The 16598-nt window shown below is 46.9% G+C and overlaps 1 pseudogene; it reads left to right on the forward strand.

Annotated features, from left to right (window-relative positions):
• The first annotated feature begins 15373 nt into the window (after positions 1 to 15373).
• LOC146632639 (uncharacterized) overlaps positions 15374 to 16598 on the forward strand; it is a 1846-nt pseudogene continuing 621 nt past the window's right edge.

Here is a 16598-nt window from a genome sequence, read left to right on the forward strand (position 1 = left end):
AGAGAAGGAAGAGATATTTCTTAAATCAGGAGGTAGGGAATTCCAGAGTCGTGGAGCAGAGCAGCTGAAAGCCCTGCTCCCCATGGTGGCAAGATGGGGGGAGGGGACGGAGAGTGAAGAAGTAGATCTGAGACAACGAGATGGGGTGTGATCTTAACCAGATCAGAAAGATATGGAGGGGAGAGATGATGAATAGCCTTAAATGTGTACAAGAGTATTTTAAAATTGATACGATATTTGACCGGGAAACCATGAAGCTGCTGCAGAACAGGAGTAATGTGGTGGATAGAAGGGGTCCTGGTGATGATATGGGCAGCAGAGTTCTGGATGCGTTGAAGCTTGTGGATGGATTTTTGAGTAAGACCAAAAAGAAGTGAATTACAATAATCAATCCGGGAAGTAACAAGGCTATGGATAAGAATGGCAGTGGCATGTGGGGTGAGAAAAGGACGGAGACGATCAATGTTGCGCAATTGAAAATATGCAGACCGAGTAACATTATTAATGTGTGAATTGAAAGTACTGTCGAGGATGACACCCAAACTTTTCACAGAGGAAGAAACAAAGACCGGCGAGTTATTGATAGTGACAGAGAAACAGTTGGTTCTGGATAATGTTGATTTAGTGCCTACCAAGAGGAGCTTGGATTTATTACTATTGAGTTTGAGAAAATTAGAAGAGAACCATGAATTTAGTTCGGCTAAGCAGAGGGTGAGGGAGGATGGGGGAAGAGCAGAATCAGGTTTAGTGGACAGATAAAGCTGGGTGTCATCGGCATAACAGTGAAACTGGATATTGTATTTACGGAAAATGTGTCCAAGCGGTAGAAGGTAGATAATGCAAAGAAGGGGCCCCAAGACAGATCCCACGCCAGTGGTCAGAGGAAAGGGCTGAGAAGTAAAGGATTTGAGTTGAATGAACTGGGTGCGATCAGATAGGTATGATTTAAACCAGTCTAGTGGAGTATGGGAGAGACCGATGGAGGCTAGCCTACTGAGAAGAATGGAGTGAAAAATAGTGTCGAAGGCAGCGCTCAGATCGAGGAGAATAAGAATGGAAAGTAAACTGGAGTCAGCTGCCATAAGAAGATCATTGGTTATTTTTATTAGTGCTGTTTCAGTGCTACGGGAGGGGCGAAGACCAGACTGATATATCAGAAAATAGATATATCACAAAAGATTATCATAATAATGACGGAAGACAGTGAATGTTTGTTCCTTTGGAAAACATGTTTTCTCATATGATAAAGGTTCTTTGTCTTTGTATATCCCATTGTTGCAGTCTTCACACTCTCCTATTCAAATGGATAAACAGTGACACTGCATTGTGTTCAGGCTTTGAACTGTGCTCATTTGAAGGAGGAGGAAATGGCAGGAATTGGTGACAGGTGCTTGCTCCAGCACTCTTTGGCGCTTCTTTCCAAGCTTCTCCATTACATTTGATCATTTCAATAAAAGTTTCCTTTTTCATTTCAAAAACGCTCTCTTTAAAATGTAATTATTGCGAAAGATGTAATTTATAGAGAATGCAAAACATTAAATAATAATACAGCATCAAGTCTATTGTGGCGAGCTCAGACAAGGAGCAGACAGAGGTATCGTTTGGTCTTGCTTCCCGCAGAGTCAGCCAGGGAGCACAGCCAGGTATTAGCATTCAACAGACGAACACACCACGCTAACACAACCGCTCGGCGCAGCTCTAGCGTAACAACAAAAAAAGGTGCTCTCTCCACCCAGAAACACACAGTCGCAGAGAGAGATGGCGCCGGTGAGGTCGGCTGCCGTCACGACTGCTCCGACCACTTTTTCTTTGTCTTTGTTTTTTAAGTTAGTTTTCAGCGTTTCTAAATCGGCAAAATCATCACCATTGGGTACATTAGGTATGACAGTGACACTCTTGTTTCTATTGGTATACAATGTACTCACAATTCGAAGTTTTTAACTCCGGATCCGAGCTGGCCGAGTGAAATCTCGAGGGAGAACAAAGGGAAGCGGCGGCGGCCTAGAGGGAAGCGAGCCGGCGTCAGGAACAGGCTGAGAGCTCGTGCACACCGCACACCTCTGCCTAGCATCCTGCTCGCCAACGTCCAGTCACTGGAGAACAAGCTTGACGACCTCAGGGCCAGGGTAAAGTTCCAGAGAGACATTCGGGACTGCAATCTCCTCTGCTTCACCGAGACATGGCTGAACCCAGCGGTGCCGGACCACGCCATCCAGCCGGCCGAGTTCTTCTCGGTTCACCGCATGGACAGGACACGGGACTCGGGGAAGTCAAGGGGAGGCGGCGTGTGTTTAATGGTGAACAACAACTGGTGCAACAGTGCGAACGTTGTTCCTCTCACACGCTCCTGCACACCAAATCTGGAACTACTGTCCATCATGTGTCGTCCTTTTTATCTACCTCGGGAATTTACATCGGTCATTGTAAGTGCCGTTTATATTCCACCACAAGCGGACACGGTCACCGCCTTATGCGAGCTGCATGAGGCACTCACACAGCACCAGACACAACACCGGGACGCTGCGCTTATTGTGACGGGGGACTTTAATAGCGCCAACCTCAAACGCGCAGCGCCGAACTTTTATCAACACATCACCTGCCCCACCAGGGGTGAAAGGACACTGGACCACTGCTACACTACGGTCAAGGATGGCTACAAGGCACAATCCCGCCCCCCGTTTGGCAAATCTGATCACGCCGCCATCTTCCTCATGCCAAAATACAAACAAAGGCTGAAACAGGAAGTTCCGGTTCAGAGGAAGGTCGCGCGCTGGACGGATCAATCGGTGGCCGCGTTACAGGACGCACTCGATGACGCAGACTGGGGCATGTTCAGAAACAGCTCCGACGATGACGTCAACGTGTTTACGGAAGCGGTTGTGGGATTCATCGGGAAACTAGCGGATGATACCGTGGAGACAAAGACTATCACAACGTTTCCCAACCAGAAGCCGTGGGTGGATAAAACCATCCGCGACGCTCTGAGATCCCGCACCGCTGCCTACAACACGGGACTCATGACGGGGGACATGGACCCGTACAAAGCCGCGTCATATAACGTGCGGAGGGCGGTGAAAGAGGCGAAGCAGCGCTACGGGAGGAAACTAGAGTCACAACTCCAACAGAGTGACTCTAGGAGCCTGTGGCGGGGACTAAGGACAATAACGGACTATAAAGCACCAACAACCGGTATGACGAACGCGGCCGTGACTCTGGCAGACGAGCTGAACACTTTCTATGCTCGCTTCGAGGCTGCAGCTAAGGTCTCCAACAATGCTAGTGTTAGCGGCGCTAACGGCTGCAGACAGGAAGATACTGCCAGCACCGGAAACGTGCTCGTCATCTCCGAGCATGAAGTAAGGAGAGCCTTCAAGAGAGTGAACACCAGGAAAGCAGCAGGACCAGACGGCATCCCAGGTCGTATCCTAAGAGACTGCGCATACCAGCTAGCTCCTGTGTTCACTGAGATATTCAACATCTCTTTATCTCAGTCGGTGATCCCCACATGCTTCAAAGAGTCCATCATTGTTCCTGTCCCGAAGAAACCCCACCCTGCTTCTCTCAATGACTATCGCCCTGTAGCCCTCACCTCAGTAGTGATGAAGTGCTTTGAACGCCTGGTCAGAGACTTCATCATTTCTTCACTACCAGACACACTGGACCCACTACAGTTCGCTTACCGCCCAAATCGTTCCACAGACGATGCCATCTCTCATCTCCTCCACACATCACTCACTCACTTGGACATTAGAAGGGGAAATTATGTTAAAATGCTCTTCATAGACTACAGCTCTGCATTTAACACCATAATTCCCTCCACACTCACCACCAAGCTGGAGCATCTGGGACTCAGCTCATCTATGTGTCAGTGGATCTCCAACTTCCTAACTGGCAGACCACAGGCAGTAAGGATGGGCGGACATGTCTCAGCCTCCACCACTCTCAGCACTGGAGCCCCCCAGGGGTGTGTTCTGAGCCCCCTGCTGTACTCTTTGTACACATATGACTGTGTGGCCACTACCAGCTCCACCACCATCATCAAGTTTGCTGACGACACCGTCGTGGTGGGCCTGATCTCTGATAACAACGAGACGGCCTACCTGAAGGAGATTAGGAATCTGGAGAACTGGTGCCAGAGGAACAACCTCCTTCTAAACGTCAGTAAGACAAAGGAGCTGATAGTGGACTTCAGCACTAAGCAGGAGAGGAACTACCAGACCCCCGTCATCAACGAGTGCCCAGTGGAGAGAGTGGACAGCTTCAAATACCTCAGAGTTCACATCACGCAGGACCTGTCATGGTCCTGTCACATCAACACCGTGGTGAAAAAGGCCCGACAGCGTCTCTACCACCTCAGACGCTTGAGAGACTTCCAACTGCCCTGCAAGGTGTTCAGGAACTTTTACTCCTGCACCATAGAGAGCATCCTGGCGGGAAACATCTTAACCTGGTTCGGGAACAGCACCATGCAGGACAGACGAGCTCTACAGAGGGTTGTGCGGTCAGCTGAGCGCACCATCCGCTCCGAGCTCTACAGAGGGTTGTGCGGTCAGCTGAGCGCACCATCCGCTCCGAGCTCCCTGACCTGCACTCAATCTACAGCAGGCGGTGCTGGACCAAGGCCAGGAAGATCGTGAAGGACCTCAGCCATCCCAACAACAGACTGTTCTCTCTGTTGAGGTCAGGAAAGCGATTCCGCTCCCTGAAGACCAACACAGAGAGACTGAGGAGGAGCTTCTTCCCGCAGGCGATACGGTCTCTCAATCACACCACCACACAGTACTGACCCACACATATGGTTCTTACACACACACTGGACATTCTGGACTTTGGTTTTGCACAACACTGGTCACTATATTCTTCATTTCCGGTTAATACTTGTACAGCTGCTGTTATTGTGTATATATTTATTTATATTTAGATTTCTTCATACATTCTTATATAGTTCTATATTGTGTATTGTGTATTTTGTTGTACAGTTATTTTATTTTCAACTTTAATTTATATATTTATCTTTATCTTATTCTTCCCAGTTAAATTTACCCTTCATTCTAATTTGTGTTGTACAGTTATTTCATTTTTAACCTTAATTTATATTTTATTCCTTCCTAGTTAAATTTACCCTTTTTAATTTTTCATATTTATTTCCTATCTTATTCATAGCCTTTTCCTTTTTTGTTTTCTTTAGGTCACGAGCAGTTGTCCAAGCATTTCACTACATATTGTACTGTGTATGACTGTGTACGTGACAAATAAAATTTGAATTTGAATTTGAATTTGAGAGAGAGAGCGTCACCTGTAACCATGGCAACATAACGCTGCCACCTGGAACAACAGAACATAGCTGTCAAAACAAAACCCCAAACAGCCCTGACCCGCTACATAGCCCCCACCTAAGGGGTCAGTCATCTGACAACCCCATTACCCAACACAAAGTCCTGCAAATGTCTTTCGGTGCACAGACCGTTCTCGACCGGCGGGGTAAGACTCACTCGGATCAGAACATGGGGTGCCACCAGCATCCCCTGCCCCAGCGGGTGCTGGAGCGAGCGGTCGGTACGGTGAGAGTTTGTCCTGGTGCAACACCACCATGTGCCCCAGGCCTGGCATGCGGACCCGGTACACCACTTCTATTAGCCGCTCCACAACCTCCGCCGGCCCTTGCCAGTGACTGCAGAGCTTGGGGGGGACACTCCTCCCTTGTGAACCGGGCAGTACACCCAAACCTTGTCACCAGGCACAAAAGCTCCCCCTCGGCACCTGGTGTTGCAGGCTCCTTTCAGTCGAACTCTGGTGCTGGCCTGGGCCTGGCGGGTGTAGTCATGAACAACCCGCGGCCACTCCCTCCACCTCCTGTAGCAGTCCATGGCCACCAACATGCGCCGGTTCCCTGCCTCTGTGACGGGGAAAAGCTCTAGGACGTCTACTCCCACTCTCTCCATCGGGGCCCCCACCCGATGCTGCTGCAGGGGGGCAGTGGAGCGTTGAGTGGGGCCCTCCGTGCCGTGCATGTGTCACCGCAGTGCACATGAAGTTCCACATCTCGTCAACAACCAGGCCAGTAGAACCGTCCCCTGAGACAGCGGAGAGTTTTGGCATTCCCATAGCGGCTGACCGCCACCGAGCCGTGGACAAGAATAGAATAGAATAGAATAGAATAGCCTTTATTGTCATTGTACAGAGTACAACGAAATTGGAGTGCCACTCCCTTGGTGCAAGTTTCAATAATAAATATAAATGTAAAATATAAAAGGTACAAAAAAAACAATCGTAAGTACTCAAACAATAGTATGTACAATATATACAGGATAGCAGCATTAATATAATATAAGCTTAAGTACCTGCGACCGAGGCACCAACAGCTGCAGGAGACCCTTGCCCTGACCGGGGGCCTGCCATCTCCGGTATAGGAGGCCGTCGTGAGTTTTCAGATTGTTGTACTGGGAGTAGTAGGCCTTCACTTCAGGCCCCTGTCCTGACACCCTTGTCCAGCCTGGGCGTCGTGCCGCCTCCCACATGTCAGTTCTCTCCTCCTTCACTGTCATCAGCTGGGTGTCGGTGGGCGACCAACCCATCAGTGGCCCGGACGTTCCAGGGAGCACACCAGGTCGTATTAGGGAAATGGTAGACCACGTGTTCACCAGGGCCCGGCAGGGCTGGTCCTCAAATCAGCAGCTCAGGTAGAGTCCCTTGAGGTGCCCAGCTAGGCCCACCACCATGCATTGTTCTTGGAGGGGGGCAGGAAGCTGGAGCGGTGGTCCTCTTGCTACACTGCTCCCCCTCTCGTTTCCCTGAGGCCACATAGTTCTGGTCTTTGGGGCGGGCGCCAGGCAGTCGCGCGGCACTTGGCCAGGCTCATCGCACCAGTAGCAGTAGTCAGTCGACGGGGACGCCTCCAGCGCACCGAGGGCTGCAGCTGACATATCTCCGCGGCCTCCCCCACCCCGTTGCAGTCTGCGGCTCTGATTTGGGGGTAGTTTGGGGGGGTCTGCTGCTGGTTAGGTCGCGAGGCGAGCACCAGCTCGACCCTTTCGGCCTCAAGGAGCGCCTCACGAAGAGTTCGAGGCATGGCCAGCCGGATGTGTTGGCGCAGCCGCTCTGGAAAGAGTCCTCGCAGAAAAGCATGCAGGCTAAGCTCCTCACAGGCTGCTGCTGGGAACTCCGGGTAGCCACGACGAGCATATAGCAACACATCAGCTGCAAAGGTTCCCAGGCTCTCCCCTGCCCGACGGCTCCAGTTGGTCAGCTGCTCCCTGCTCTGATCAGTGGAGTGCCACTGCCCAAATTGCCTCTCTAGTGCCATGGTGAGGGCCTGGAGCTCATGCTGCTCTGCCGGGGATAGGTCAAGCAGTACCTGCAGTGCATCTCATTCAAATGCTAGCGCTAGGTGCGTAGCGGCCTCTTCGTCGCTCCAGCCACTATGCCTCGCTGCTAGCCGTACTTGTGAGAGGTAGGGCTCTAGCGGGGTTAGTCCGTTGTATTTCGGTACCTTAGCTGGCGTTGTAGGCATCACTGCTCGCTGTCGGGGGCTCGACGTATCGGTCGCCAGAGGCAGCCCACGAAGCATTGTCCTAGTGTCTGTCACAATGGGCCGCTGCTCCTCGACGGCTTGCTCCAGCCTCTGTATATCTCTCTCTGTTCCAGCGAGGGTGAGCTATCCTGTCACAGCGCGGTACGCTGGTATGTTAGTTAGAGCAGGGCCCAAGAGCAGACATAGGCAAAGAGACGTGACATGACTTAACAAAATGCAAGCCTTTATTATGGCTGATAACAGAAGGCAAAACAAAAGCTGAGACGAGTGCAGGCAAGACAACCAAACTGGAAAACAGACTAAGAAAAACCTATGAAACTGTGATAAAGCTATGAAACTTCGAGAACTAATTCTATGACTGTGACTATGAGAACTGTGACGACTATGACGAGACACAACTGAGAAGGTTACACAGACGACGCGACACAGACTGAATGAAACACAGAGACTAAATACACATAAGGGATGATCAAGGGAAGTGGCACATGGGAGCACAGCTGACACACATTAACCTAATGACAGGACAGGGGAAGTGAAACTAAATGCAATGAACAAAGAACAGAGGACTCTTTCAAAATAAAACAGGAAACATGATGAGACAGACCAAACAACATGGGCTTGACAACATGAGACGTGGAACACAAAGGGCAAATGAGACTAAGATCCAGGGGAAGAGGAAATGAGGAGATCCAATAAACAGAACTAAGGCTGAACAACTTAGGGCTTTAAGAGAGCTAGATGAGCTTAACCCAAACAATAAATGACAAAACCCAAAGACTCAAGTTCTAACTAATACTGCAAAAACAAGAACTTAACATTTCCCCATACTAAAAACAGAAATACACAATATACAATGAACTTAAAATGCTGGAGCACAGACCCAGCCATGACACTATCCCACTTCTGACACCAATGTGGCGAGCTCAGACAAGGAGCAGACAGAGGTATCGTTTGGTCTTGCTTCCCGCAGAGTCAGCCAGGGAGCATAGCCGTTTATTAACATTCAACAGACGAACACACCACGCTAACACAACCGCTTGGCGCAGCTCTAGCGTAACAACAAAAAAAGGTGCTCTCTCCACCCAGAAACACACAGTCGCAGAGAGAGAGAGAGAGCGTCACCTGTAACCATGGCAACATAACGCTGCCACCTGGAACAACAGAACATAGCTGTCAAAACAAAACCCCAAACAGCCCTGACCCGCTACACTATGATCCATTCTGAGAAACAAAGACACCTATCTTTTTCTATCAAGTGAGACTATGAGCTGTTTTTGTGGCTCAAAATTCACTAAAGTAATATGTGGGAAATCATCATTACACAAAGGAGCAAACTTTGCTGAGAGTGGATAAGTTGTAATTAGTTAGAGAACCCTGGAAGTCATGAAGGTGGTGAATTGTTTTGGAATCAAAATGGTCAAATAAACATCTAATTAAAGTTTCAACTTCACAAACACTTGCCAAGTGTTTAAGGGTGCTTATTTAATGGCATAGCACTTTTCTTGTCTTTTTAACCACTCAGAGCACTTTGGATTACAAACTACATATAGCCAAGTTTTGTTTTTGGAGACATGCATTGTAAACGTATCAGTCTTTAAAGGACTTTGGGTCAGCTTCTGTTGTTTAAATGTGCTCAGGTTATAAAAAAAATGGACGCGACAGTCAACAAGATTCAGACATTTTTCATGTTGCATGTTTGAGGTATTTTTCTTTCCCACTAACAACACATGCAACACAGTTCAGTGGGCTACATATTACACTTAGAGGATAGAAACAAAGTATCAATCCTATCACACTAATATCACTCAAACATAAAGAATACCAGCATTGGTATCAATACTACTGATATTTGGCTGCATCCCCCCCACCCGCCACTGCTGACCACTGCACCAACATGCTGCCAATATCTGCGTTTAATGTGGAAAGTAGTAATAATAATATCATCAACATCATCAACATCAACAACATCAAATATTATTTTCAGAATAAAAGTAATTTTTTAACTGCCTTGTTGTACAATAAATTCAAAGTTGTATTATATATATATATATATATATATATATATATATATATATATATATATATATATATATATATATATATATATATATATATATATATATATATATATATATATGTATATGTATACATATATGTATATGTATGTATATATGTATATGTATACATATATATATATATGTATACATATATATATATATATGTATGTATATATGTATATGTATACATATATATATGTATACAGTGGGGCAAAAAAGTATTTAGTCAGCCACCGATTGTGCAAGTTCCCCCACCTAAAATGATGACAGAGGTCAGTAATTTGCACCAGAGGTACACTTCAACTGTGAGAGACAGAATGTGAAAAAAAAAATCCATGAATCCACATGGTAGGATTTGTAAAGAATTTATTCGTAAATCAGGGTGGAAAATAAGTATTTGGTCAATAACAAAAATACAACTCAATACTTTGTAACATAACCTTTGTTGGCAATAACAGAGGTCAAACGTTTACTATAGGTCTTTACCAGGTTTGCACACACAGTAGCTGGTATTTTGGCCCATTCCTCCATGCAGATCTTCTCGAGAGCAGTGATGTTTTGGGGCTGTCGCCGAGCAACACGGACTTTCAACTCCCGCCACAGATTTTCTATGGGGTTGAGGTCTGGAGACTGGCTAGGCCACTCCAGGACTTTCAAATGCTTCTTACGGAGCCACTCCTTTGTTGCCCGGGCGGTGTGTTTTGGATCATTGTCATGTTGGAAGACCCAGCCTCGTTTCATCTTCAAAGTTCTCACTGATGGAAGGAGGTTCTGGCTCAAAATCTCACGATACATGGCCCCATTCATTCTGTCCTTAACACGGATCAGTCGTCCTGTCCCCTTGGCAGAAAAACAGCCCCATAGCATGATGTTTCCATCCCCATGCTTCACAGTAGGTATGGTGTTCTTGGGATGCAACTCAGTATTCTTCTTCCTCCAAACACGACGAGTTGAGTTTATACCAAAAAGTTCTACTTTGGTTTCATCTGACCACATGACATTCTCCCAATCCTCTGCTGTATCATCCATGTGCTCTCTGGCAAACTTCAGACGGGCCTGGACATGCACTGGCTTCAGCAGCGGAACACGTCTGGCACTGCGGGATTTGATTCCCTGCCGTTGTAGTGTGTTACTGATGGTGACCTTTGTTACTTTGGTCCCAGCTCTCTGCAGGTCATTCACCAGGTCCCCCCGTGTGGTTCTGGGATCTTTGCTCACCGTTCTCATGATCATTTTGACCCCACGGGATGAGATCTTGCGTGGAGCCCCAGATCGAGGGAGATTATCAGTGGTCTTGTATGTCTTCCATTTTCTGATGATTGCTCCCACAGTTGATTTTTTCACACCAAGCTGCTTGCCTATTGTAGATTCACTCTTCCCAGTCTGGTGCAGGTCTACAATACTTTTCCTGGTGTCCTTCGAAAGCTCTTTGGTCTTGGCCATGGCGGAGTTTGGAGTCTGACTGTTTGAGGCTGTGGACAGGTGTCTTTTATACAGATGATGAGTTCAAACAGGTGCCATTCATACAGGTAACGAGTGGGGGACAGAAAAGCGTCTTACAGAAGACGTTACAGGTCTGTGAGAGCCAGAGATTTTCCTTGTTTGAGGTGACCAAATACTTATTTTCCACCCTAATTTACGAATAAATTCTTTACAAATCCTACCATGTGAATTCATGGATTTTTTTTTCACATTCTGTCTCTCACAGTTGAAGTGTACCTCTGGTGCAAATTACTGACCTCTGTCATCATTTTAAGTGGGGGAACTTGCACAATCGGTGGCTGACTAAATACTTTTTTGCCCCACTGTATGTATATATGTATACATATATATATGTATATGTACGTATATATATATATATATATATATATATATATATATATATATATATATATGTATATATATATATATATATATATATATATATATATATATATATATATATACATGTATATGTATATATGTATATATGTATATACATATATATGTATATATGTATATATGTATATATATATATATGTGTATATATATATATATATATATATGTATATATATATATATATATATATTAGGGGTGCAACGATATTCGTATCGATATTGAACCGTTCGATACAGTGCTTTCGGTTCGGTACGCATATGTATCGAACAATACAACATTTGTAATTTATTTTATCAATTTTCCTTCTGACGATGCTGTCTGTGTTGAGCGCTCAGTGAATCTGTGTTCGACTACTCCGCCTAGGCTGCACTGTCCAGCGCAGATCCACTGAGCGCTCAACACAGACAGCATAGTCAGAAGGAAGAGTGCAGGGCAAGCTAGCGAGACAGAAGTTAAGCTCTCCTTTTAACATGGACCTCCCCCACTCTCATTCAGATCTGGCGTTTGGAATTATTTTGGTTTTCATGTGACGTATGACCCTGAAGGTAAGCGAGTCATGGACTAAAGTAAAACAGTATGTTGAATGTGCCATGCAATGCTCAATTACATTGGTGTGAACTAGTGTGTTAGCGCAGTTAGCTCGTTAACGTGTTGGCCGTCTAGCCCCATGCACGGAGCGATCGGCGGTAGCTCGTTAACGGAGATTTGCCATGTTGTGGCGTTAAGGTCATTTCAACGAGATTAACCTGAAAGCACTAGTGGGAACACAACGAATATGACTGCACATTTACGCCGACATCATCCTAGTGCAAAGACAAGTGGAAGCAGACAAAAAAAAGCAAGCATGCTACTAACTTTAGCCGAGTCATTTAGACAGCCGTTAGCACATGATTCTCCTTATATGTTTAATATGCTGCTGAGAATATAGCCCAGAAGAAGCGGATAGTATAGCTTTTATTTTGGAAAGAGCCATTTCTCTGTAATAAACTCTCTTTTCCAAAGATGAGTGATTCCTCAATCAGATACAGGGCTTGCAATATCGCTAGCCCGACGTCCCGGAGCTAGCGATTTTTTCAGTCGAGCTACCAAAATCTATCTCTTCCCTGCCCGTCGGGCTATTGTAGGAAAAATATATGTCAATGCTTTTGCATTCTTTCAGAAATGTAGCTGGGTAATTATGTCATTGGCATCGGTGAGCCACTGTCAATATGTGACATATTGAAGTCGCGTTTGAATTTGCGCTTGTTTTTTTGCTTTCACTTTGCAATCGTGCGAACTGTGTATAGAGAGCGACAGCACTGATCTGTGAGTGATGATAATTTGTGCACCAATTCCTCTGACATCGTCTTATTAATCGTTAGCTTACTATGCAAACATGACAAGTGAAATCTCCCGCAGCAAGCTTAAACATGTGAGAGGTTGATCGCGCAGAGAATCGCTGAGCTTATGTGAGTGCGTGTAAAAGCATTTCAGTTCTGCTGAGCCAAATAAGACAGGTCAGGGTGAAGAAGTGACAGCCAAAGAAAAGCTTACCACAAAACGGAGAAGTTATGACAAATCAGACTATAAGGCAAAAAGAAAGTGCAGCTTTATGGTTTCATGGACAAAATAATTTCTGTGGCTGCAATATGATGAGCTAAATAACCAGGGCTGCACATAAGTGGTCCGCAGGTGCGTATTCGCTGTCAAAATAAAAAACGCGCACAAGGGTTAGGGTTAAATTTAAAAACTGTACTTTTGAGTTAAAATATATATTTATAATTTTAATAAATGACAAATTAAAAAGGCATGAACATTTTTTTTGTATCGAAAAAATATCGAACCGTGACACCAAAGTATCGAACCGAACCGAACCGTGAATTTTGTGTATCGTTGCACCCCTAATATATATATGTATGTATGTATATATGTATGTATGTATGTATGTATGTATATATATATATATATATATATATATATATATATATATATATATATATATATATATATATGTATGTATGTATGTGTATATATATATATATGTATATATGTATTGTTATGACCCAGGGTCATTATTTGCGGTACGGTGTTGTTATTGTTTGTATTTGTATTCAGTGTTGCTTGTTTCCAGGTGGAGGCCACCCATTGGTGGAGGAAGGAAAGAGGCCAGCTACAAAAGGGGTTGGACTGGGTCGGCGAGCAGACTTCCTGGTTTCCCGTGAGCTGTGTGTCTGGGGACCGTCGTGGTGTGTGACTGCACGGGGCTGCAATATTAATGCTGAAAAAGGGGTTGTACCTGGGCTTGGTAGCTGTAGGGGTGGGAAGCCGTTTTCTTTTATTCCCCTCTTTTCTCCTGTTTCGGGTAGGGAGACAGGTTAGAGAATTGTATTTTGTTTTGGGATCGTGGGAGGTAAGTTAGCTCTGTTTTTCTTTCTAGTGTGTTTTGTTTGTTGTTTTGGCATCGCCCACCCTGAAGCTCGCTACCTGTTCAGTAAATAAATTAACCAACTCTCGTCATTCTGCCGTGGTGTGATTTTTTTTGTCGTTATTATGTATCGGGTTTATCTTTTTGTTGTGTTGCACCCCGGCTTCGGGCCGGTGTGTAACATAAATGGGGGCTCGTCCGTTTGAGGGATTTCGGGGTCGTTTGTGTGTAGTGGGGTTCGTGTGGGTTTGTGGAGTTTTTTTTGTGTTTTTGGGGGTTGTTTGTGTGGGTGGCCGCGGATGGAGTTTGATGTGGATAAGTTTGCCGAGGCGCCTTCCTTGCAGCAGTTGAGTCGGTGTCGGAGGGAGGATTTGCTGCTTATTGCGGGCCGTTTTGATGTGCGAGCGCCGGCGGGGGTGAAAAAGGATGATTTGCGACAGCTTGTCACGGTGGCTTTGAGCGAGCGGGGTTTGCTGTCGAGCGTGCCGCTTGTTGGTGGGACGGGCGGGGCGGCTATGGAGCCGTTGGCTCCGTTGTCTGTTCCTCCTGTGGCCGCCCCCTCTGTGGCTCCTCCTGCTCCGGTGGTGGGGTCGTCGGCGGAGGAGCTCCAGTTGTTGCTCCGCATTAAGGAGGTGGAGTTGAGTAGTCACCGGTTGGAGGTAGAAGCGATGCATTTGAGGGTGAGGGCGTTGGAGTTGGAGCGCGGACCTCCACCGCGTGCCCCTGACTCTACGCCGCCCACGCCTGCGCCCTCTGTGCTCCCTGCGCCGCCGGCGCCTGGTCCCGCCCCGGCTCTCCGTCAGGATTTTGATGTTGGGAGGCACATTAAATTGGTGCCGCCCTTTTGTGAATCAGAGGTGGAGTCGTTTTTTCCTGCTGTTGCAGTGTCGGCTGGTGGGTAGGGCTCAGGAGGTGTGGGCTAGCCTGTCAGCATCTGAGAGCTTAGATTATGGTGTGGTTAAGGCTGCCGTATTGCGTGCTTTTGAGTTGGTGCCTGAAGCGTACCGTCAGAAGTTTCGGCAGTGTGTGGGGGGGGGGATCAGACTTATGTGGAGTTTGCGCGCGAGAAGGGTTTGCTCTTTGATCGGTGGTGCCAGGCTAGTGAGGTTAAGGAGTTTGCACAGTTGAAGGAGTTGATGTTATTGGAGGATTTCAAGGGGTGTCTGCCGGAGCGGGTGGTTGTTTATTTGAACGAGCAGAAGGTCGTTTCCCTCGCGAAAGCGGCGGTTCTGGCAGATGAGTTTGCTTTGACGCACAAGAGGGGTTTTTCCCCTCCGTTACGTCGGGGTTCTAGAGTTTTGCCGGAGGTGGGGGGGGGGCGTTCTCCCCCGCTCTCGCGGCGTAGCCCTACGGTGGCCGCTGGGGACCGCCAATGTTTTTTTTGTCATGAGCTCGGTCATCTCGTTGCTTCTTGTCCCGTGCTGAGGGCGAGGGAGGGGGCGCGGGCCGACATTTCGGGGGGGGCCGTGCAGTGTTGCTCCGCGGTAACCCGCCCTAGCTTAATGCCGGTTGGCGTCGTTCCGCGGGGGATAGATGAGGTGTTTCGACCGTTTGTTTCGACGGGGTTTTTATCGTTGTCTGGTGATGCGGGGGACCGGGTTCCGATCACCATCTTGAGGGATACAGGGGCGAAGCATTCGGTGGCGCGGCATGGAGTCGTGCCTTTCTCTCAGCAGTCGTACTGTGGTTCTGATTTGCTGGTGTGGGGTATCAAGGTGAGTCTTTTACGCATGCCTCTCCATACGGTTACTTTGACCTCGTCCTTCGTATCGGGCGCTGTGCGGGTGGGGGTTCGAGATCAGCTGCCAATTGAAGGCATTGATCTTGTTTTGGGAAATGACTTGGCCGGGGGAAAAGTGTTTCCGGCTATGCCGGAAGTTATTGAGTGTCCTACTTCGGATCGGTTATGCCAATTCCCGTCGGAGCTGGGTGACCCCACAGTTTATCCGGCATGTGTGGTTACTCGTGCTCAAGCTCGTCGCTTGGGTGGTGAGGTGGACATATCCGAAATGTTTCCAGACGGCTCTGAGCCGCATGATAGTTCTGTTCCGGGGGTAGATGGTGGGACGGCGAAGGTTTTTAGTATGGTGTCGGAGAAGGAGGCAGCAGGTATCCGCAGGTTTGTGTGTGGTCAACTCCGTGACGAGGCAGACCTGAGCACGCTGACCTTGGGAATTTTAAAAAAGAGATATCAGACACACAACAAATGTGACTCATTAAGGCCAGAAGTAAAAACTTTCATGAAACAGGTGGTGCAAGAGGAACTGATGAAAATGCAGGATAATGATGAAAGTGAAAGTGACTCAGAGACTAAGAAGCTCCAGAACAAAAGGAAAAGAGAAAATGGAAATGACGAGGTCATGAGTGAGAGTGAAGATGAATCCTGGGCAAAGAAATCACAAAATAATCATTCAAGCTCATCATCAGAATCTGAGGTTCAAGAGGACAACAAAACAGAAAGTAAGGAAAGCAGCAATGATGAAGAAAATGCCAAATCTCAAGCTGATGGTGAAGAGCCAGAGGTGAAAAAATCACAACAAAAGAGAAATGAAAATCGTCAAATTGACAGTGACGAGTCTTCTGATGAGGAACTCAGTGAGGAAAGCAACTGCAGTGACAGTCCAAAGAAAATGGTGAGAATGAACGTTGAGACAGTAACCAGCAGTAAAGATGAAGGAAGGAGAACACCACTGAGTGATGCAGGAAACGAATCAGATGGAGACTGCA

Source organism: Diplotaxodon limnothrissa, linkage group LG5, assembly GCF_057381915.1.
Source record: "Diplotaxodon limnothrissa isolate DT_005_m linkage group LG5, D_limnothrissa_male_GT1.1, whole genome shotgun sequence".
NCBI classification, from domain to species: Eukaryota; Metazoa; Chordata; class Actinopteri; order Cichliformes; family Cichlidae; genus Diplotaxodon; species Diplotaxodon limnothrissa.